At 40.3% G+C, this 23,949-nt stretch overlaps 1 pseudogene; it reads left to right on the top strand.

The window, feature by feature from the left end:
* Window positions 1-8: 8 nt before the first annotated feature.
* On the top strand, window positions 9-23,949 carry LOC148999210 (uncharacterized; annotated as a pseudogene).

The following is a 23,949-nucleotide window of genomic DNA, read 5'->3' as shown; positions in this document are numbered from 1 at the left end:
GAGAAAAAATGTTGGGAATTTATGGAACTTACTCTCTCTCTTCAGTTCGTAGGTTTTGAATTTTCATTCTCATCGGCTTCTTTTTCACATCCAGAGTAGTTGTTTCGTTGCCAGAGGATTCATCGGCGATAATTTCAAGATTCCAGAAGTATCTTCAAATTAGCACAGCTCACCCTAACCCTGACTACCATGCAGCTGCCGATTTCATCCTCTCTGAAGCCAAAGCTATCGGCCTCGAATCGCAATCCCTTGAATTCGTCAAGGGCATGCCTGTTGCTCTCTTGAAATGGCCTGGTGCAAACCCTGATCTTCCTCCCATTCTTCTTTATTCCCATACCGCCATACGGACGTGGTACCTGCCGAGCACCATAAATGGGTTCATGCTCCTTTTGATGCTCACATCGATGAGGCTGGAAATATCTATGCCAGAGGATCGTAGGACTTGAAGTGTGTTGGCATGCAATACCTGGAAACCATACGCTGATTGAAGAAATCTGGGTTTCAACCGATTAGGACTGTTTACGTTTCGTTCGTTCCAGACGAGGAAATAAGCGGCCATGATGGGGCTGAGAAATTAGCCGAGTCGGAAGAATTCAAGAAAATGAACGTCGGCATTGTTCTTGATGAAGCTAAGATTAGTTCGAATTTTAAAGAATTAGGGTTCAATTTTTTGATTGTGAACTCTGACAGGATTGGCATCCTCGAATGAAAATTACTGCGTTTTCTTTGCGGAGAGGAGCCCATGGTGGCTTGTGATCAAGGCTACTGGTTACCCTGGTCATGGATCAAAACTTTACGACAATAGTGCAATGGAGAACCTGCATCGTGAGTGTGATGAGGTTCCAGGATGCCCAATTCGACATGGTGAAGACGGGTTTGAAGGAAGCAGGCGAGGTCATATCAGCGAATATGGTCTCCCTGAAGGCAGGCACGCCATCTCCAACGGTAAGCTAATGAATTAGCTATTTTAAAAAAGACTCACTAGATCAGTATTTGTCAATCAAAATCTACTCCTAAATTGTTTCATAAGCACCACCATGCTTCTGCTGCCGTCTCATAGGTGGCTCTCACTTTGATCATAGCTTCATTGCCCTATAAATCGTGTAACAAGTTTTTGCATATTACTGAAGTTGAAGTGGTTTGAGATATCATCTAATAGATATTGGCATTTTTTTGGTAGTGCATAGAATTCAAATTCGATTTACCTGCATGAGAATTTTAATTGAGATATCCTATTTAATATGACGAACTTCATATACAATTCCTCAATCTTAGTCAGTAACTGGTTGCTCTGGTTTCTAAGAAATTATTCTATCAAATAATTTGTTTCTTCTTTTCATATTTTGAATTTGAATTTATTGGAGAAGCTGAAATCCATGTTCTCGATAAAAACCTTATAACTTAGTGATGAATTTATCACAAGGCTAAGTCAGCAAATGAACTTATCACAAGGCTCTGGCTAATTGCAAAGCAAATAATGAACGTAAATGTATAAGAAACGATTCAGATACCTCGTTTGGGTGTCCGCTACTTGTTTATATAGGTTTTACCTCTGATTCTCGATCGTAGGATCGTGTGCGAGCATACTTGACATGGTGTTTTTGGTACTGTATCCTCAGCATACAATACTTTCTGCACAAAGAGAGAGAAAGAGAGCTCCAGCTTGTGATAAAATTAAAAAAATATGGTTACATCTCCGACACCTTCCAGTTCCACCAGAAATTGCTCACTTCGTATGAAAAAGTATTCATAGAAGACTTCGCACTCTATTTCTACTCAATGAGACAGGTCGTGAAATACCAACCTTACATGCTTTTGGACATGATGATGAGGCCAATTCAGACCACATCTTTCTTCTATGTCCCCATCTGGAGCAGGTTTGATCCCTTTTTAACACAATCCTATGGGTTTCTAAATAGAGAATTGAAGCACAGGTGGGGCATTTGATCACAAACCATAGCCAGAGTCTTCAACATATGAAGAACTGTTTACAGAGGGGAAAAAAGGGGGGGGAGAAGAAGACATATGAAGGACTTAGTTCTGCACCTGTTTCCTTTGTGACCATTTGGGCAAATTTCCATAATATAGTACGCCACCGGGGCACTGGCAGTCAAAACCCATCTCAAATTAAGAGATTCAGAAAGCGCATCATGGATTTGCAACCCAAACAGCAGCGACGATGAATTGTTGACTCTCCAAACTTGACCACGGATCCAAAACAATCAAATTCCTAGTGACAGTCCACGGCTGTATAAGACATTCTACAAATTAATTGATGATTAAAATGAAGGGTAACACAATTCTGATAAATCTGCTCCACATTCACTCCATGGATCAAATGCCTTGGCTTCACTAATCCATTGGAGATCACTTGCCTTCTGAAAGGTCTCCCATCTGAAACCTTGCCAACCAATACCAGATCCTCCTGATGATCTAAGAGCTCCTCCAAATTTTCTTCCAGAACAAAAGATTCCTCAACAGGAAGAGAATAAAAAATTGGAGATCGAGGAAGGGGATGAGAACAAGAAGATTCACCCAGTTATGTCCTAAATTGGACTTGACGAGAATAGCTAAAATAACCTAAATATCCCTTGGGGAATTAGGGGACGTAGTGGTTGGGAAAGCGAGTCAAGCAACTCTAGGCCATGTGCTGCCCCCTAGAAATGGTTTACATCATGAAGCTTCAGTGTTTCATTGTGAAGACTTCAGATCAATATTACTTCATTTAAAGAAGGAGATAATTAGCAGACTCTAACTAGGAAATCAATACTGACTTAACCTAGGAACTAGCAAACCAAATCCTAACCAAAGAGGACTTTAAACTCAACTCCAGTCCCATTGAAAATTCTTGATGGTACATGTTGAACCATTTGACCATTCTTACAGAAATCACATGCCATGTCAAGCTGCATACGATTCACCAGGTCTGGTTGATAATACAGCAATTATGTTCTTCACATAATAGCAACCAATTATCAATAATTCAGCCTGCCTTTATTCTTCCATAATGGGAAATTAGAAGGTTGCAACTATGAAATATAATAGGAAAAGAACTCTTTAAGACATAAATAAAACTCAGCAATCCAATTCATTTGTTAGTTCTTGGAAAGCTTTAGAAATCCGAACTAAATCCTGATTAAAATCTTCTAACATGTCTCCAAATCTGTAGAAGCATAAAATCCTGAAAGTTACTGATTTAAAGGAGCAGGCACTTCTACCAAAGCTGATTTGGACCCGTATGTTGGGTACGGCCCATGGCCCATTGAAATAATGCGGGGCCCAGTTTTCTTTAAGTGAACCAAAAGCGAATAGGGTTTATTTGAAAACTTATTTTGCTGCCTTAGCTACAGCAGCCACAAAAAGTAAAAAGAGAACAGGAGAGAGAAAAAGAAAAAGTTGAGAAATAGAGTGAGAGAGAGTAGAAGCGGGAGAAGAAAAGAAAGTGGGTATCTTCTGGTTTCTCCGGTAAATCCGACGGTGAAACGTTGCTGGAATGAAGTGAGATTTGACGGGAATGGTCGTGACACCAAGCTCTTCATATCCAACGGTCAGAATATCATTTTACCATAGTTCTTGGCCTCTCTGGTGACTTTTCTCCATTCTCTCAGATTTCCATTTATTTGATGATGTGGTTGTGACTTTGTGTTCCTCTAGTGTTATCTAGAGATTGGATGTTGATTGTATAGTCATTGTTATTATCATTATTAGTGATAGTGGAAGTTTGGGTGGACTCCGATAACGGTCCCGTGGTCTTTTCCCTTGTGGATTTTTCCACGTTAAAAATTCTTGTGTCTTTTGTGGCTTGTGTGTTGAATGCTTGATCCATTAATGTCATATTTTTTTTCTTTAATTTATACTAGCATATTGTTTAGCCCCATCACCGTAGTCAAACAAAACTGAACTAAATTGAACCATAGTTCAACTGAAATATGTGAGAACATAGAAACACCTAAGAGAAATATCTTAGTATGGGAATTTTCGTATTTAACTCGTGAACTAATAATATTCAAGGGCCATTATGTTGGCTGATTACAAGTTATCAACCCTTGGTTGTCTTCTAATAAAAGATAGTCTTTGGCACTGGATCTGCACCATAAATGTGAAACTCTTGTTGCTTTGTTAATGACTTAATTGATGATAAGACCCCGATCTCAAAAACGATGAATAAATTCACTCACAACGATAATAGCAACATTGAATCAAATAATCTCCAGACATAACACACTACCAGCAGTAGGTGAATCCTACGACTACCCAAGAGCAATAGCTCTCACCTAAACTTCCCCAATAACTCCGAAAAAATGTCCCCTCTACTATTCCTTCCCCCTATTTATAGCAATTACTGTAGGAATAAATTCACTCACAGCGATAATAGCAACATTGAATCAAATAATCTCCAAACAAAACACACTACTAGCAGTAAGTGAATCCTACGACCACCCAAGAGCAATAGCTCTCACCTAAACTTCCCCGATAACTCCAAAAAATTGTCCCCTCTAATATTCCTTCCCCCTATTTATAGCAATTACGTTCCTACAATATTAATTAACAGAATCATCCCAATTCGAATAGGACTCTTCAAATCTGATCCTAAAATGTAATTCGAATAGGACTCTTCGAATCTAATCATAAATGTAATATGACTCTTCAAATCTTCCAATCATTTCCTTCCCTAGATTTTAGGGATTTGCTTTCCACGCTATCAAATGTAGACTCGTGATACAAGGGGCTTATCAATACTCCCCTCCAACAGTTTCACCTTGTCCTCAAGGTGAAAATCTAGAAAGTGGGACTGCATCTCGTCATAAGTTTCCCAAGTATTTTCACAAGGAGGCAAGTCCTTTCCATTGAATCAAAACTTCCAAAAACCCCTGGGCAAAGAAGCGAATGCTGAGCAATTGTTCTGATGTGGGATGTAACTCGCCATTCTCTCGCAAACATGAGGGAAGAGGCTGGGGGACCATGTGTTGACCTACTGCTGGTTTCAACTGCAAAACATGGAACATAGGGTGGATGTGAGTCCCCTCTGGTAACTGTAACCGATAAGCCACGGGGCCCACTTGCTCTATGATTTGGTATGGTCAGTAGAAACGATGGCTTAGCTTTTCGTTTGGGTGGTTGGCAAGTCTCTAAAAACGATAAGGCTGGAGCTTAAGAAATACCTAATCCCCCACCTTGTAGTGCACCTCTCGGCGATTGGGATCAGCGGTGGCGCGCATCTATTCTTGGGCCACCGGGAGATTAGATTTGAGATCATCCAATTCTCGATTTTGCTCACGAAGGAACACATCGACATCATCAACCTTGGACCAACCATCTTCCCAACGCAAAAGTGAAGGTGGTTCATGGCCATATACAATCTAGAATGGAAACATTTTAGTGGCTGAATTGAATGTTGTGTTGTACCAATACTTCGCCCAAGGTAACCAATTAATCCAATCCTTTGGTTGGCGAGCACATAAACAGCGTAATTAAATTTCAAGGCTGTGATTCACCACTTCTGTGTGGCCATCGGTTTGTGGATGATAGGCACTGCTATACTTCAGGTGGGTAACTGCTAGCTTGAATAACTCCATCCAGAAGTGACTAAGGAAGACACGATCGCGATCTGAGACAATGGATCGCGGAAATCCATGAGAGCGGATAACTTCCCTAGTGGATGATGCAACAACTTCCTTGGCAGAGTAAGGGTGTGAAAGAACAAGGAAATGGGTGTATTTGGTGAGATGATCCACCACCACCAGCACTGTGTCCCCGCCTTTAGTCTTGAATAAGCCGCCAATAAAATCCATACTAATATCCTCCCAAATGCGTTCCGGAATTGGCAGCGGTTGAAGGAAACCTACAGGTTTCATAGCCAAGTATTTACTGCACTGACAGGCATCACAACTAGCCACAAAGTCTCGAACAGCAGCCTTCATTCCCACCCAATAGACCACAGCCGTCAATCGCTTGTAGGTCCGCAGAAACCCTGAATGCCCACCAACTGGGGTGGAGTGATATTCGGACAATAATTTGGGAATTAGGGGGGATCCTTCAAGGATGACTAACCTGTTTTTATAGAGTAATGTTCCTTGTTGGAGATGATAGTTAGGATAGTCTTGGGATCCTTTCAGCAAGGCCTGAATAATTTTCTGGTAACGCTTTGAGGCATGAATTGCCGCATCTAAACCCTCACTTTCCTACCAAGTTGCTGTTGTCATAGAGAGAAGCTGCTTATCATCCTCTGACCGTCGCGAGAGAGCATCGGCGGCTTTGTTTTCACTACCCAATCGGTACAATATCTCAAAATCAAATCCCAAAAGCTTTAAGACCCACTTCTGTTGATCAGTAGACACAATTCGTTGTTCCAGCAAATATTTCAAACTCTTTTGATTAGTTCGTACTTTGAAATGTCTCCCCATCAAGTAGTGACGCCATTTCTGGATAGATAGCACAATTGCCATTAGTTCTTTCTCATAGACCGACTTGGTTTGTGCGCGAGGGGACAACACTTGGCTCCAGTAGGCAATGGGGTGGCCATCTTGCATCAAAACCGCACCAAGCCCAAAACCTGAAGCATTAGTCTCCACCAAAAACTCCTTTGTGAAATCTGGCATAATCAATACTGGAACGGTTGTCATTGCTGTCTTGAGGGCGTTAAACACCGTTGTTGCCTCTTTACTCCACTGAAATTCATCATCCTCAATAAGTTAGTAAGCGGAGCGGCAATCTTTCCATAATCTTGGACGAATCTTCAGTAATACTCGGTTAAACCTAAAAACCCTTGCACGGTTTTAAGATTGGCGGGTTGGGGCCATTCCACCATGCACTTGATCTTTCATGGATCTACAGCAATTCCGTCTTTAGATATGATATGCCCTAAATACTCCAGTGTAGCAACCCCAAACATGCATTTTTTTCCGGTTGACAACGAGGTGGTGCTATGTGAGATGTATAAAGGTGGTTCGCAAATAACCCACATGTTCCTCCATGGTCCTGCTATACACTAAGATATCGTCAAAGAACACCAAAATAAATTTTCGCAAATGTTCTCGAAATACCTCATTCATGAGTGATTGAAATGTGGCTAGAGCATTCGAAAGCCCAAATGGCATCACCAGGAACTCGTAATGCCCATCATGGGTATGAAAAGCCGTCTTTTCCTCATCACCTTCCGCCATTTTGATCTGGTGGTATCCTGCTCTCAGATCAAGTTTGGTGAACACTATGGCTCCGCCCAACTCATCCAACAGTTCATCAATTGCGAGAATGGGGAATTTGTCAAGAACTGTGAGTTTATTCAGGGCACGATAATCCATGCAGAAAAGCCATCTGCCATCCTTCTTTCGAACCAACAATATTGGACTGGAGTAAGGACTCACACTAGGCCGTACCAATCTTGCTATTAACATTTCTTGTACCAACCTTTCGACCTCGTTTTTTTGAGAGTGTGGGTAACGATAGGGTTGAATATTAGGTGCGTTACTTTTCTCGGCTAGCCATATCCGATGGTCTTGCTTCCTTCTTGGTGGCAGTTCAGTTGGTTCAGAAAATAGTTGAGCAAAGTCAGTTAATAAATTTGATACTGTTGTACTCTAGTGTACCTCTATATCATCTCTGTCGGGATGTTGAGGCTGCAGCCAGTAGCCATCACCGCTTGCTTGAATAGAATGTACAACACTTTTCAATGTTGTTTCCAATCGCAGCAAGGTCGGATCCCCATTTAGTTTCATGGGTCGTCCTTGCCACTCAAAGTTCATGGTTCTCAAACGCCAATTACTACTAATGCGTCCAAAATCTGCTCAGCCCTCAGATCTCCTTGTGATGACCTGTAAAACGAAAGCGTCAAACGTGGCCCGACCGTGGGGGTCGGGAGTCCACCTCCGAAGGCTAAGTCTGTTGTTGAACTTAATCACAAACGGCTCTGCTAGAAGTACAGAGCTAAGGAAAAACGGGAAAAGTGATCTAGATCGTAAGCCTCTGATAGTTTACGTCTACCAGTGTGTATGTGGATCTGAGTCCTCCTCACCTCGTAGGCAAGTAAGGTTTATATAGAGTGTACCTTCGAATCTCCTTCGTTGGATGCACTCGAGCCTTCTTCGAGTAGTCGTTGGATCTTAATAGTTAGATCCGTTGAGCGATAGACTTCTACTAGTTTGAACTAGTAGAGGACTTCTGAGATAACCTCCAGGTTATTCGATGATTATCCCTTCAATGATGATAAGTGACAGCCGCCAATTTGTATCTGCCGGTCATTAGGGTAATTAACCTAATCCATAAGTCGGATTAGGGCGTGCTTGTAGCTGATTTAGTTTTCTTTCTCAGCAAGCTATCTTCTGGATCCGGTTCGCTCGGAAGTGAGTCGATATCCTCCGTCTCGACCGGGGTCGAGGGTCAAACTGAGTATGAACCCGGTTCGATCATATTTCCTCCGTATCAACTACGTACCTCCCCGAGTGTCTGCAACCATTCTACGCCCAAGATTATATCAATACTACCCAAATTGAAAGGGTAAAATTTTTGTACAAAGACCTCACTGCCCAACTGAATCGGAATCTATTGAAAGATCCCCATACCTTTACTAATCATTCCATTGACCAAAGCAACCTGAAATTTTGTTTTTTGGATTACCAATCCCAACGGCTCCACCAACTCTTGAGCGACGAAATCGTGCGTTGCACCACAATCGATCAGAACGATGACTTCACAGCCATTTATATGTCCCGTTAGTTTCATGGTATGTGGTGAATCGATTCCCACCAAAGAAGTATGCGAGAGTTCCGTCTCGAGCACTGGCTCCATTTCGACCGTCATATTGTCATCATCGATCACTCCTTTCCCTGCTGCAACTTCTAGATTATCATCGTCATGGAGTGACAACAACCTTAGTTGCTTCAAAGGGCATCGGTGGCCTTTGGAGTATGGAGCATCACACCTGAAACATACTCCTTTGTTCATTTTATCTTTGATTTCAACCTGGATAGCCATCGTGAGCGTCCTGCGTTTACCGTCGCCGCTGTGGTTGCAGGTCGAGATTGTGAAGAGGAAGACGAGGGTTCACTTCTTTGGTTTGGGTGAACCGAGCTGTTAAAGCTTTGGTTCATTCCGGTTCCCTGAACCGTATTGGTTCCTCTAATATTGGTGTTGGGTGGGCTGAAGTTAATAAAACGTGAGGTTAAATTTTGGGCCGATTGAGTGGGTTGGGCCAAAAAAGATTTCTTATTTTTCCCCACTCTATTTTTGTCCTCCACGTCTTGGGCCAGGTCCATTATTTGGCCCAATTTGGTTAGGCCAAATAATCGTTCCTCCGCCCTCACTTCTTCTTTTAAACCAGCGAAAAACACCCCTTTCAACCATTCTTCATCTACCACTCTGGCTGCCGCTGCTAAATTCTCAAACCCTTCTCTATATGCTGCAAATGTCCCACTTTGTTTATGATTAATCAACGCTTATTGGGGAGTCTTCAGTTGTGCTGAGTTAAATCGATGGATCATCGATTCTTTCAAGTTTCTCCATGATGACAATGGCTGCTGCAATTCTCGGAAGTGTATCCATCCCAGTGCCGCACCTTCAAAACAAAGAGTGCAGTTCTGAGTTTCTCTACATCGCTCAATTTGTATATGTCAAAGTACCTCTCAGCCCATGCGATCCACCCCATCGGATCTTCCCCCATGAAAATCGGCATCTCAAGATGTCTAGGAGGGAAGTCTCTTGATTTCTCTAGTTTGATCGTTCGCTCGCTATATACTGGAGTTCCTTCGTTTTCATTCACCTCAGGAGTTAAGGTATGCATCTTTGCTGATTTTCCTTTCAACAGCATGACCCTTAATTCCTCTCTGAAATCGTCATTCGCCTTTTCTCCTTTTTATACGTGTTGTGCCAAGAGTCAAACTTGACCTTGAATCTCTTTCACGATACTTTCCAATTCCTCTACCCTCTGCTCCATTCGGCTCTTTACCATTCCCCTGGAATCGATGGCTCTTATGCCAAATTGATAAGACCCTAATCTCAAAAACAATGAATAAGTTCACTCACAACGATAATAGCAACATTGAATTAAATAATCTCTAGACAAAACACACTACTAGCAGTAGGTGAATCCTACGACTACCCAAGAGCAATAGCTCTCACCTAAACTTCCCCAATAACTCCAAAAAACTGTCCCCTCTACTATTCCTTCTCCCTATTTATAGCAATTACGTTCCTACAGTATTAATTAACGGAATCATCCCTATTCGAATAGGACTCTTCAAATCTAATTCTAAAAAGTAATTCGAATAGGACTCTTCGAATCTAATCCTAAATGTAATATGACTCTTCAAATCTTCCAATCGTTTCCTTCCCTAGATTTTAGGGATTTGCTTTCCACGTTGTCGAGTGTAGACTCGTGATACAAGGGACTTATCAATTGATCTTGCTGCTTATTCCTTAAAATTCATTACAAATCCATTACACAGTTATTGATGTAATCCCACCACATCCATTACACAATTATTGATGGTGTAAACACTTCTTGTCATTTTTTATAAAAACAACACCAAAATCATATATGAGGGAGCTTAGAGTTTAGGACTTTACAAAAGACTAGGACTAGTATGGGGTTCATATTGGTCTGCTGTGAGGGGGATTGGTTGCTGGGTTTGGGGGAAAATCTAATGGCCAACAAGGCTAATAAACTAAGGTTCAAATGGGTTGCTGTAAACAATAAACCAGAAAGGGGAAAAGGAAGAGGGAAGAGAGAAGGATCGAGTGAGGACTGTCTATGTGGTCAAGTTATTCAATCCTCGCCCAACTTCAGCAGCTTGGATATGAATCACCAAGGAGTGTTACTTGGATATTTGTTCACCAAGTCAGACTGGATATTACACAAAACCAGTCCCACAATGGAGAAGGTGGCATCAATAGCAGCAGCAATAGCAGCTCTTGTCACATCCTCCCAGCCGGTACCCTATCTGGCATACCCGAGAGTGTGATCCACAGCCCGAAGATCAGGTATCGAGTAATCAACCTCCCACATAAACAATAACATAATCATGAACAATAATAATAAAAGTGCGGAAGATAAACCATAGATTCAATAAGGAAAGAATGAATCATATATAAATCAGAGTACTAGATATAATCAGAGTGTCAAAACAGATAAGTAAAGTGAGGCAAAATCCCACTCTACAACCAGCGGAAAAGTAGTTCTAAAAGAGAATAAGCTAGACAAAATCTAATCCCAGTAGCAAGTACAATGGGTAACTAAATTGTTCTCCACTTTATAGACAACATCCCTATAAGTATAAATCTCATAAACGGCACAAGGGCGCTTCCACTCAATGGTCGGACTAAGCATCGTACGGAGCATAACCACTCGCGGGATCTTCAGTGTAATTGTTGTAACCGCAATCACCTTCCTGGAGATATGCCTCTTCGCCTTGCGCTTCTTCATAGGGACCGTCATAATATTCAGTACCTGCAGAATAGTCTAACAAACATTGTACAATAAAAGGAATGAGTTTCAAAGAAACTCACTAAGGCAGTTAAATCCATAATAACATAAATGGCAGGATTTCAGAACAAACATAAATGCAATATGGTATGAGACAAGCAATGAATGAATGAATCTAACTCTATGTATGCTGGTCTCTATTGGCAGACATGCTTTAAGTCATAGCACCGTATTTCTTTAGGAATGTCTCAATCACTCATCATTAGTTGGTAATGGGTCCGGCATCCCTCGGGACATTCCATGGCTGGGGGTTAAGTCACCACTCTCTCACATCACCATTGGTCTAAGTACCGGCGCATGTCAGGGTTAAGCCTAGCCAAATGCAAGTCTTTTACTTAGTTACATCAAGTCAGATCCAGATACGTCCATTCCTCGTCCCTGACGATCCTTTCCGGTATCCTTCACACTAGAGTCCTCATAGTCCCTGACTACGGACTCATCAACCCTATTGATCATCCACATATGGTAAACGGGAAGCTCTCACATCCTCTCACGGGTTGGTTACCGGTCTTGAGAGCCCGTGAGCCCAAGTATGCAACCCTACCAATAAATGGCCTCCACAATGTGATTCCTGTCCTCTCACGGGTTGGTTACCGGTCTTGAGCGCCCATGAATCCCCATTGCTACCACGGGTCGTTCGATCTCAATACCCCTCCGATTAGGGTCTGACATAACAGGACATCCTAGCCAAACACTACTAGACAATCCTAGATATGTCATCCAACAGTTTAGGAAGGTGTCCATAGGGCATCTCCGGAAACATCCCATAATATTCCCGTAGTAGTCCAAGGACAGAAGTGTCAAAAGGACACCTCTCCTTTCAAAACCATACTTAAGCATACACATGCATCAATTCATATCATCACATATATGGTAACTTCATATATGGAAAGAAATCAATAATTACAATCACTTTGTATATAATTGGTAAGTAAATCATACATGATTCAATTCAATATGATTAAGTAATGCTACTGATATCAAGATAGTACCACAGTAGTATAACATCATAAGAATCTAATTAAAGAAATAACTTAACAAGATTCTAATATAGAAACTAAGATATGCAATTTATGTTGTTAAAGAAGTAACCATCCTTACCTTTTATAACTCGCAAAGGAATCCTAAGAAATCAAGTAAGATCTTGGCAAACTTGAGAAGAAGGTCCTAAACAAGTGTATACAACATATTAGGAAAGATCCCTAACAGAAAAGATACCAAAACATCCAACACGGACCAATTCGGAGTTGTTTGTACTCATTGGTCGAGTGGATTGGTCGACTGGTCCAGTCGACCAATGCAGACAGTAGCCTAAAAAAAACTGAGTTTTAAGATATAAAACCCGAATTTGGTGGTTCAAAAGGGTACTAATCAAGGGGTAAGCTACATCAGTAGTATCCTAACATAAAGGGGACCTCAAAACACTAATCCAATCAAGCCATCAAGATCCAAATTAGGAAACAAAAAGTTACCATAATTAGATCAACCATGGATCTTGAAGAATTCAAGATAGAAATCAAAGACAAGAACAATAGGAGAATGGATCATTGCTTCAGGTAAAGGTATCATGAAAAGCATACTTAGATCTTCAAGGAAATAGGCTTAAAAGCATAAATCTAAATAAGGAAACAAAACCTACCATATATGTAACTATCATGATTCATGAAGAAAACATGGTATGGTAGAAGAGAAACAACTAGAGATTGATAGATCATGGATCATGAAAAGAAAACACAGCAATTGACTACTAACATGATCAATATAGAAGATCCAAGGAGATCAGAATTCAAATCAGAAGTTAAACAAAGACTAGATCATGGTTTGATCATGATTCCTTCAAAAGCTTGCAATGATCATGGTTAAGATCATTGTTCTAGCCATTAATCCTTAGGATGATCATGAGAGACAAGTCCAGAGATGTTTGCAACAGAGAATGCAACATCTCCTCTACTGTCTCAACTCAAAAAGGAAAGAAAAACAGAGATGGAGGAGAAGAAGAGAGTGTAGACATACTTTTGATGCAAAAGGAAGAGTTTCGACGAAGATCCGTCAAGAAAATCACCAAGGATGCAAGGGAGATGACTTGTAGAGGTCTTTGGTTCGTTCCAAAGAGTTTGGAGGCAACAAATACGAAGTAGACTTGAGATTGGACTTAAATAGAGCAAGCAAGACCTAATTGCCAAAGACAGCACTCATTGGTCGAGTGGATTGGTCGACTGGTCCAGTCGACCAATCAATCGACCAATGCTAACAGCAATTCCAAAACAGGGAATTGAAGACCCAGATCAAATCCAATCCTAAAGGGGTTTTGCACACATAACAAATGACTTACCTAATAGGTAGAAATGCCTTCAAACCAAGATAGAGAGCACTCCAAGTCCATCAACTAATCCGATCTTCATCAAGATTCAGTTTCTATAAATAGAACTTCATCATCAACTCTCATGGATTCAAAGCCAGACACCAACTCCTCCACTGGGATGGCCCAAAGCTGACTTCTTACTTTACTTCGGGTCACTGGACCTACAAATAACAAGGTTTCCGGGTCAAGGTTAGGGCTGGGTTTTACAGCTCTGGGAAACGGCAATAATTCTAATATTCGTCTGTCCTCTACCCGACCATGATAGGGGTTGAATAGGGCCCTTGAGAGCCAATTACAACTTACAAGAGTCTAGTAATAGAAATTTTTAACTCTTGCCTAGGACTGAGAAGCTAACATTCAGGGAATTAAAACCAACTCAAAATAAAACATAACTATAGAGCTACATGCATGAAGCATGAAGGGTCCTAACACAAACTAAAAAAATATTATTAACGAACTAAGTCTGGACATTACACACCACACCAGTCCCATATTAGAGAAGAAGGCATCAACAACAGCACTCTTGGCAAACAACAATAATTCTAATATTTCAATTATTCTCCCCGATGGGGGTTTTAAATAAGGGCTTCGAAAGCCAAATTACAAGCAAAACTCCAGTAGTAGGAACTTTTAACTCTTAACAACCTAGGATTCACAAGCATTTAGGGAATTAAAACTAACACAAAACAGAACATAATTCCAGCTACTTGTATAAGCATGAAGGGTCCTAATACACACTAATAGGCATACTGCCCTTGGCTTACATTGGACCATCGTATGAACTGAATTAAACAAAATAAAAGAAGTTAAATTCAGAAGTATTAAAAGATGATTAAAAAGAAAGGTAGTATAAACACAATCATAAGTTAAGCAAAACATACTTCATAAAAACATATTATAATATGAGAAGTAAAGATTCAGTCACAGCTAAGATCAAGTTGCCAGTAGAGTTAACTGGATCAGTATAATACTTATAAGAATTGTTTGAATGAAGTGAAAATCAATAACATTATAAGATTTGTCAAATATAAGATGAAGAACAGAAAAATCATATTTTTTTCAAAATCCAATCAAACTCAAAAAGAATGTAGAAAAATTTACAGCATTCAACCTCATATCCAGATGCATAATCATATAAACTGACAGCTAGCAGATGTTTCTCATTAAGACTGAGCAGGAAAAGATTTATGTAGTGCCTGGTATTTTGATGAGCTATTGATGATATAGTGCCAATGTAGGAAAGACAAGACACTAATGAAGGACAGGAGAGAGATGTAGAGCAGTGAAGAACACTAAAGAAAGAAATTATAAATGGAATTATTTAAAAGTGATGAGGTTCTCAATAAATCCATGCTATTGACAATTTCCAATCCTTAAACAAACTGCCTTCCATCTCCGAAATTGAACATTACAGAAGAATAGAACGTTACAGAACATGAATGTTCAATCAAAGCATTGCTTTCCGCATTGGAAGAGAAACAGAGAAAGAGCTGAAGGATCGAACCAAAGCATTGGAAGAGGAGAAGAATAAACGAGCTGGGATTTCATGAAACTGAAAGGAGAAACTCACCGCTAGTATTTGAAGATAGAGGAGACCCATAGTATTCAAAGAGTCGAGCAAATCAAAAATATTCAAATAGATTATCAGTTTTTAGTATTCTTCAAGTTCACGATTCCAGATCTAGCTTCTTCTTCTTCTTCAAGGTCTGCCAGAATGAGAACGCAGCTGGGAAATGCAGCAGAGAAGCAGAGAAGTTGAGCTTTGACTGTGGTTTTCGACCTCTGTTAACTTGAGCAGCAGCAGCAGCTTCAGAACTCTAATATATGACAACATTTTTCAAAAACGCCGTTAGAAAGTGTTATATGGAAAATGCCCTTACAAAGTGCTATACAATGCCATTTACGATCAAACATACGACGACGTTTTTCAGAAACGCCGTTAAAAGCAATATACTTGAAAACGCCATTACAAAGTGTTATATGGAAATTGCCCTTACAAAGTGCCTTACAATGCCTATACGATCAAACATATGACGGTGTTTTTCAGAAACGCCTTTAAAAATAATATACGACGGCATTTTCAAAAAACGTCGTTACAAAGTGTTATATGGAAAATGCCCGTTGGTGCTATACAATGCCTTATACAACCAGACATACGACAACATTTTCCAGAAATGCCGTTACAAGTGATATACGATGGCAATTTCAAAAAACGCCATTACAAAGTGTTATATGGAAAATACCCTTACACAGTGCTATACAATGCATTAAAAAACCAGACATACGATGGCGTTTTTGAAAAACGCTATTACAAAGTATTATATGGAAAATACCCTTACACAGTGCTATACAATGCCTTCTACAACAAGACATATGACGTCATTTTTTAAAAACGTCGTGACAAATCAATATAAGACCAAACATACGACAGCGTTTTTTCCGTGACAAAACAATATACGATAGGCACTTTCAATAAACGCCGCTAAAAACAAATGACAAAGAATACAATGGCGTTTTAGGCAAACGCCGTAAAAAATGACCTACAACGGCACTTACAATAAACGCCGTGATAAATGTCATGACAAAGTAGTAAATAATTGTGTTTGTAAATAAATGCCGTAACAAAATGATATACGATGACACTTTAGATAAACGCCGTAAAAAATGACGTGACAAATGATATACAAGGGCACTTGTGAAGAAATGCCGTGACAAAATGATATACAACGGCGTTTATAAAAACACCACTATATATTAACATACAACGGTATTTTTTAGGAAATGCCGCTATAAATTAACAGACAGCTGATCCTTATCCAATGTGCCGCCGTAGGCCCATTTTCTTGTAGTGATGCATGCTACTACCCAGGCATGAGTATTGAAGTTGAGTGACCTGTGATAGTAGTGGTTGGGTCCTGTGGGAGTCCAACACAAGGTAACCATCCATGGGGAGACACATACCCATTGTTATCATGCATTGGGGAGTTGCTATTGGATTGTGTAAAGTTGACATTTTTGTTGGAAGCATTTCCTTGATGATACTTAAAATGGAATCAAGCAAATTAAATTCAACCTATTTACAAGATATCAATACCAGATCGATCCAAGCCGTAGCAAATTCACACACCATTTCGCACCATTTTGGGAGGAGAGGCCATTCGATTGTCTTCCCATCTGCACCAACAAAACAAGCCAAACAAAACTAGCCGAAACACAGTTAGATCTATACTAGAAGTAGAAAAATTAAATTAGTGTGAGTACTTGGTCAGCATAAATCCGGGGGGGGTTTAACAAAGGAATAAGGAGATGAATGCCATTAATAGAACTGATGAGGTAGGTGGTTTCAGAGGTTCATCATACTAGTCATAAAGACAAGGCAAGAGCAAAGAGGAGTTTTCAAAAACAAGGGAGAGAAAGGGGTTTCAAAAATTTGCAAGAAGGAGAACGAACAGTTTAAATTTGCAAGACTTTTGCACGAACTTCATCTAACAAGTCAAGGCTATCTAGCAGTCCATGTTCATTCGCTTTTTAATTCGAACTCTCTTTCCCATAGTGTTCTAGCCATTATTTCAACAGGTGCCAATGCTTCAGATCCATAAGCCAGTTTAAAAGGAGTTTCTCCTGTGGGTGTTCGAACCGTAGTTCGATAGGCCCACAGAATGTTGTGCAATTCTTTGCCTCATAAGGCTCTATCAGCTTCGAGTCTCTTCTTTATCCCCTCAAGTAATGTTCGGTTTGTAACCTCCACCTGGCCGTTGCTTTGGGGGTATGCCACTGATGACATGTGATGCTCGATCAAATAAATACTGCAAAATTGTTCAAATTGTGGATTATCGAATTGAGTGCCATGATCGGTTACGATTATTTTTCGCATCCCGAACCGATAAATGATAGACTCGAGAACGAACTTCTCCACCTTTCATTTAGTGATGGTTGCCAGAGCGCTAGCCTCGACCCATTTGGTAATCGGTTACGATTATTTTTCGCATCCCGAACCGATAAATGATAGACTCGAGCACAAACTTCTCCACCTTTCGTTCAGTGATGGTTGCCAGAGCGCTAGCCTCGACCCATTTGGTGAAGTAATCATTCGCTACTATTAGATATTCTCTTCCGTCAAATGCCTTGGTGAATTTTCCCATGATATCGATTCCCCACATCGCACAAGGGATGGGGTCAAGAATCGAAGTCAAGGTTTCAGCTGGGCTTTTAGATACCGTAGCATGGATTTGACAATTGCTACACCGACGAACAAATTCCATAGCAGCTTGTTGAAGCTTAGGCCAATACCGACCGAGCCTTAAAATTTTGTGTGCCAGGGCCTGACCGCCCATATGAGCCCCACAAATTCCTTCATGTACCTCGGCCAGAGCTAATTCCAATCCTTCAGGACCCAAGCATCTTAAGAGGGGTCCAGCATAGGATCTTTTGTATAGCCTTCCATTCTGCATTATGAATCATGCTGATCTTACCTTGATTAATCTTGCTTCTTTCTGATCTTCTGGCAATTTATCATCTCTCAAATATTCCACGATCAGATCCATCCAGCACCAGTCAGCTTCAATATAGGATATCTCCTTCTCCCAATAACTTGGGAATGTTCCTTCCTCTATATAGACCGAAGGGTCTAAATTCTTTTCCTGAATTCTTTCTGCAATGCTAGTCTTGATAGCTCATCTGCCATCGTATTTTACTTTCAGATTCCTGAATTCTTTCTGCAATGCTTGCACAATCTCTTTATATTTTTGTAATCAGATCTCATAATGATGTTAGTTAATTTTCATTATTGATATCTTGCATGGTAAGTAAATATGTTTGCTTCTTATTTTCAATATTCTTTGAATGGTGATATGAAAATGTATGAGATGGATGAGGTTGGATGGATTGAGTTTTTCTTTTATTTTTAAATCTTAAGTTATTGATATGAAAATATATGGATGATGTTGAATTATTTTTCTCCTTTTACTTTATGTTGCTAACTAGGGTAGTGGGTTCGCCCATTGCCCTAGTGACTTTATATGATTGCTTAGGTTGTGATTGGGGAATGGGGAATGCCCTTTTGGCGTTTCTGTCATAGGACACCAGAGGAGGTGGTATTGGATGCATTCCTATGGTGTCCTTGGCGCTTTCCCTGATTATTGGTTGACATGCCTAGTGTCACACCCCACCCGCCGGTCTCGGTTACCCGCCCGACAACCCGTGGGAGTGATCCGTCATAGGATCCACGGTTTTTGTCCATCAATAATAATATATGCAAGTAAAGACAATCACGAGCAAGGATAAGTTCAACAATTAAATAAAAGGATTACAGGAGTCCAAATACTCCAATAAAGTAATCAAGGAAAGAAATAAATGATAAAAAAGAATATGAGTTCAGCGGAAGCAATAAAAAGAATTAAATGATTTTCTTTCCAGTTTCTTTCTCTAAAGCTAGATAATGTTTCTCATGTATTTCAAGAAAAGGGGTCCTCCAGTTCTTCTCCATAAGATAGGCAAACTTCCTGGCAACCTGTCTCATCCGCCCATCAATGGGTGCTATAAGCGCATTTCATGCACTCGCAGGAGCTCCCACACGAACTCAGTAAGAACAACAATAATTCTCATCCATATGTCAAACCATCAGAAATGCATATATGATATGTATCAGTGCAAAGTATAAACACCGCTAAGATCTAACTGTGCAAGTCTCTAACAGTTGACATGCTTTAAGATATACACCTGTCTCATCCGCCCATCAATGGGTGCTATAAGCGCATTTCATGCACTCGCAGGAGCTCCCACACGAACTCAGTAAGAACAACAATAATTCTCATCCATATGTCAAACCATCAGAAATGCATATATGATATGTATCAATGCAAAGTATAAACACCGCTAAGATCTAACTGTGCAAGTCTCTAACAGTTGACATGCTTTAAGATATACACCAGCCCTCCTCTGGGTAGGTCTAATCACTTTGATCCAGCAAGGACTAGTTACCTCTGTAGGGATCCTGGGTAAAATGGAAAGTCCACACCTGGCTCTTAAACCATGGTTGGGGTTAAGTCAACACTCTCTCACCACGACCATTGGCATGAGTACTGGCGCATGTCGGGGTTTCTAATCCAATGCAAGTCATAATGGTAATATACTACATGAAGTCCAGATACATCCCCTATGGCACCAACCAACTCGGTTTAGTATCCTTCGCAACCAAGGAATGAGAATCCTCACGGACTGGTTACCGCTATTGAACTCCATTCCATAACCCTATGGTCATCCACATATTGTTGGGGCGGAATGCTCTCATGACTCCTCAAGACACCCGGTCCGCTCCTTCGACGTCCATGAACCCAACCCTAACATATGCAACCTTACCATTGCATGACCAATAGTGGACCATTGAGTCTCCGTACGGACTGGTTACTGCTATAGGATAAAACAGAGTCACATCACCGTTGTCACCGGTCATCTGGCTTCAATTCCCCAACCGAAAGGAATGTGGGGTACCTAGCCATGCAACTCTAGACTCTACCTAGGTATGTCATCCAGTAGTTATGACAGTGCTGGAGACATCAGCGAGCATGTGTCCCATACCACCGCCCTCTGATATCTCAAGCCAAGATATCCCAATGGAATACCACATTCACAATTGATAAAGTATAAGTAAAGACAGTACAAACATCAAGCATTTAATAAGATCAGCATGCTAAACAAGGTTACATCAGTATATGAAATGAAAGAATAGTATTGAAAGACACTGGACTAGCATGTTCAAGTCATTACATAAAGATGAGGTTGTATGTCCTTACCTGTAAATAAGTAGAATTCTTCTGAATTGCAAACCAGAAACAATTATAAGACTTTTATTGGACACAGAGGACACCTATAAACAGGGTTACATTAATATGTAAGTCGAATGAATCAAATCGAACAAAATCCAAACTTTGCAAGCTCACTACAAACCAGCCGGTCGCTTAGGTTGAGCGACCGCCACTAGTGACCGCCCCAAAAATAGTGAGTTTCAATCCGAAACTCAGGCTTCTGATCATCTGTTTTCAATCTGACTTTTGAATGATCATATTCCAAATTTCAAATATAACACTCATATAACCAAAGGTGATACAAAACCTAACAATTGACATCAATTTAGTTATCCAAAATCCTCCCCTTGATTAAATCAGTCCTTTTCACGAAAGTAGGGTTTCGTTTCGGACCTGATCTCATCAAGATCATTAGAAAGGTAGGTACTGTAATAGAAGGATCATGAACAACCAAAGAGGAGAACTAATCTACTTTAATCATAGCTAAAGGTAGAGTATGAGTGAATAGGGAATCACTTACCTCAACCAGATCATCTAGAAAAGACAGTAGAAACTTTTGGAACACTAACAGCACTTCAAACCACCTCCTAGCACGTCTCCACAGCTGCCTAACCACCAAAAACAGCAATCCCGAATATAATATTCGTAAAATAGATGAGGGTTGCTATTTATAGAAATCTGGGGGAAAAATAGGGCAAAACCCCGCAACCAGGACCAGGCGGTCGCTTGGTCTAATCAACAGCCACTAGCAACCGCCCCCTAGTATATTGCTATACAAGGGTGCTTTGCTCAGGGGGTTGAAGTTGAAGTATAACCTAACCCTAATGAACACATGGGGGAGGTCTTACCTTCAATCCAGACATCACTTGCTTTCCAGAAGTCCAATTGTCACATCCACCTAGCCGATACCCTATCTGGCATACCCGAGTGTGTGATCCATAGTCCACAAGATCCAGTATCAAGAAAATCAACCTCCCACATTCACAATAATATAATCAAGAACAAGACTAAATCAAGGTTAACAATATTATTTAAATGAATCAACGTAAAGTAACGAAATAATCATCAGAGTGCGGAAATGATACCAATAGATATATATAATCAAAATGTAGAGTGAGGCGGAATCTCACTCCACGAGTACAGTGGAATACACCTCCGTAGCCTGTAGAGGGTCCATGTTTTTGTGGGCCTCAAAGTTTGTTTTTAGTCTGGGCCTGGGCCCATGAATAGCGGTGGCTTAGGGTTGCTAAGCTCCTATATACTTATTCTCTTCTAATAGAGCATTTTATGTAGTTGTTTTCATGAATAATATAGTGAAAAACCTAATGTTGGACATAGCCTCACACTGAGGTGAACCAGGGTAAAATCCGTGTCTTCTTCTTCCTTGTTTTCTATTCGATTGTGTGTGGTTGATCGCTCTATTATTAACAATTTTGCATTCGACTCGCGGGTTCCTAACAGAGAAAAAAGAATTACAGCTTTATTAGTTGGTCACTTTCTTATAAGTTCAAAATAACTAGACAATGGGCTCGGTCTTTTTTTTTTTGGTAAAAAGTTGAAATCTTCATTCATGAATTCGAAAGGAAATACAAACACACCAAAGAAAATAAGAAATACAAAAGATAAATGCATGAAAACACAAGGTTCGGTCTAAACCAAGGAATAAAAATTGACAAAATGTAATAAATGCAATAGACAAGGTCATCCACGCTAAGGAATAGATCGAGCCCAATAAGTCCATAGAATAAGGATTGTAACAACCACAACTACAAATAAGCACAAAAAATACGATATACGTATCCTCCATCATACACGCCACAAGGACGGAAATACACACCACATAAGCGGAGAGAAGTACACGCCACAAGGGCGGAAACAGAAGCCGCGGCTTAGAAATGCTGAAGGCGACCAACTACAAGAGACACTCGTAGTAGCAAAACTTTTAGATCCGCGGGAGACACTTCTAGCTTCGGCGTAAAAACTTTAGATGTGCAGAATGCACGATTGGGTCTCGCATCTCTCTTCCTTTTTTTTTGATAAACAAAAACTTCCACCTGTTGGGAAAAACAAAAAACGAAGAGAAAGAGAAACTTAGAAATTTTTATTTTTTGTTATTATTTTTTTAATAGTTGAAAACTTACACCGATTAGGGAAAGATAGAAAACAGAGAGGAAGCGGAGAGAAAGAGAAACTGAAATAGGAGAGGATCGGAGAGAAAAGTGCGAAGAGGAATGAAGAGGAGAAAGAAACGAAGGGAAACAAGAGAGAGGCGGTGAGATAAACGGAGAACAGAGTCGGAGAAAGAGAGAAACGAATGAAACGAAGAAAAAAAAAACAAGAGAAAGCAAGAAGAGAAGGCGCATAGATAGAGGCTCTCCACCTCAAAGCACGGCGATGGTCGGTTTTCTCAGAGCTGGAGAAAAGCGCTTCCACTAGGGTTTTCTAAGCCCATGTTTGCCATGTAGTAGTGTAGGCAATTATTTTGCCAAGGGCTTAGCACTCTGCATACCCACAAGTTGGGATAAAGCCTTTCTGATGTTCATGTTCCTTTCTTCAATGGTTCCTTATGAATTTGCAGCCATCCGAAGCTGAGGCAGGTTTTGACATACGAATCCCACCAACTGCTGATGAGAAAGCATTGGAGAAAAGAATTGCAAAGGAATGGGCACTTTCTTCTCGCCACATGACATTTGAGGTATGGAAGAACTTGAAAGATTTTATTAACTTGAAGCATTTTATTTATTATTTCCTTTGCAATTAAACAGGTACTGGAGCAGTTGCAAATATTTTTCGTATGAACAAGTTCAGTGAAAGGAAAAGTGTAAAAGCAAATTGCTTCCCTCCATCTATAGTTTGCTACTTTTGGTCACTATTAATATATTTTTTGCAATCCTTCATGAGTGTCAAATATCCATAGTAAGATCAGAAGCATCAAAATTGTTATTTTTGTGTTTTGGGAATGCATTTTTCGATTCTAAACTCGTATGCTTGGGACAGTTCAAAAGCAAGGCTCCCACTCTCGATGACTTTGGGAAGCCAGTCCTCACTGCTTCAGATAACTCTAATCCATGGTGGGAACTTTTACAAGGAGCAGTAAAGAAAGCAAATGGAAAACTTGACAAACCAGAGCTTTATCCAACGTCTAACAGATGCTCGATACTACACAAAAGCAGGATTGGAAGCAATTGGCTTATCTCCAATAGCAAACACTACTATTCTGCTATGAGGTAAAATGTGTCAATTTAGTTTACCAAAAAAATATTTGTATCAATTTACACCGTCGGTTTGAATGTATCTGAATTCTGAAA

Source organism: Hakea prostrata, unplaced genomic scaffold (genome assembly GCF_041222555.1).
Source record: "Hakea prostrata isolate BN-2017 unplaced genomic scaffold, UWA_Hpros_2 contig_24, whole genome shotgun sequence".
NCBI lineage: Eukaryota > Viridiplantae > Streptophyta > Magnoliopsida > Proteales > Proteaceae > Hakea > Hakea prostrata.
The sequence above is the reverse complement of the archived record's forward strand: the minus strand, read 5'-3'. Positions and strand labels throughout refer to the sequence as shown.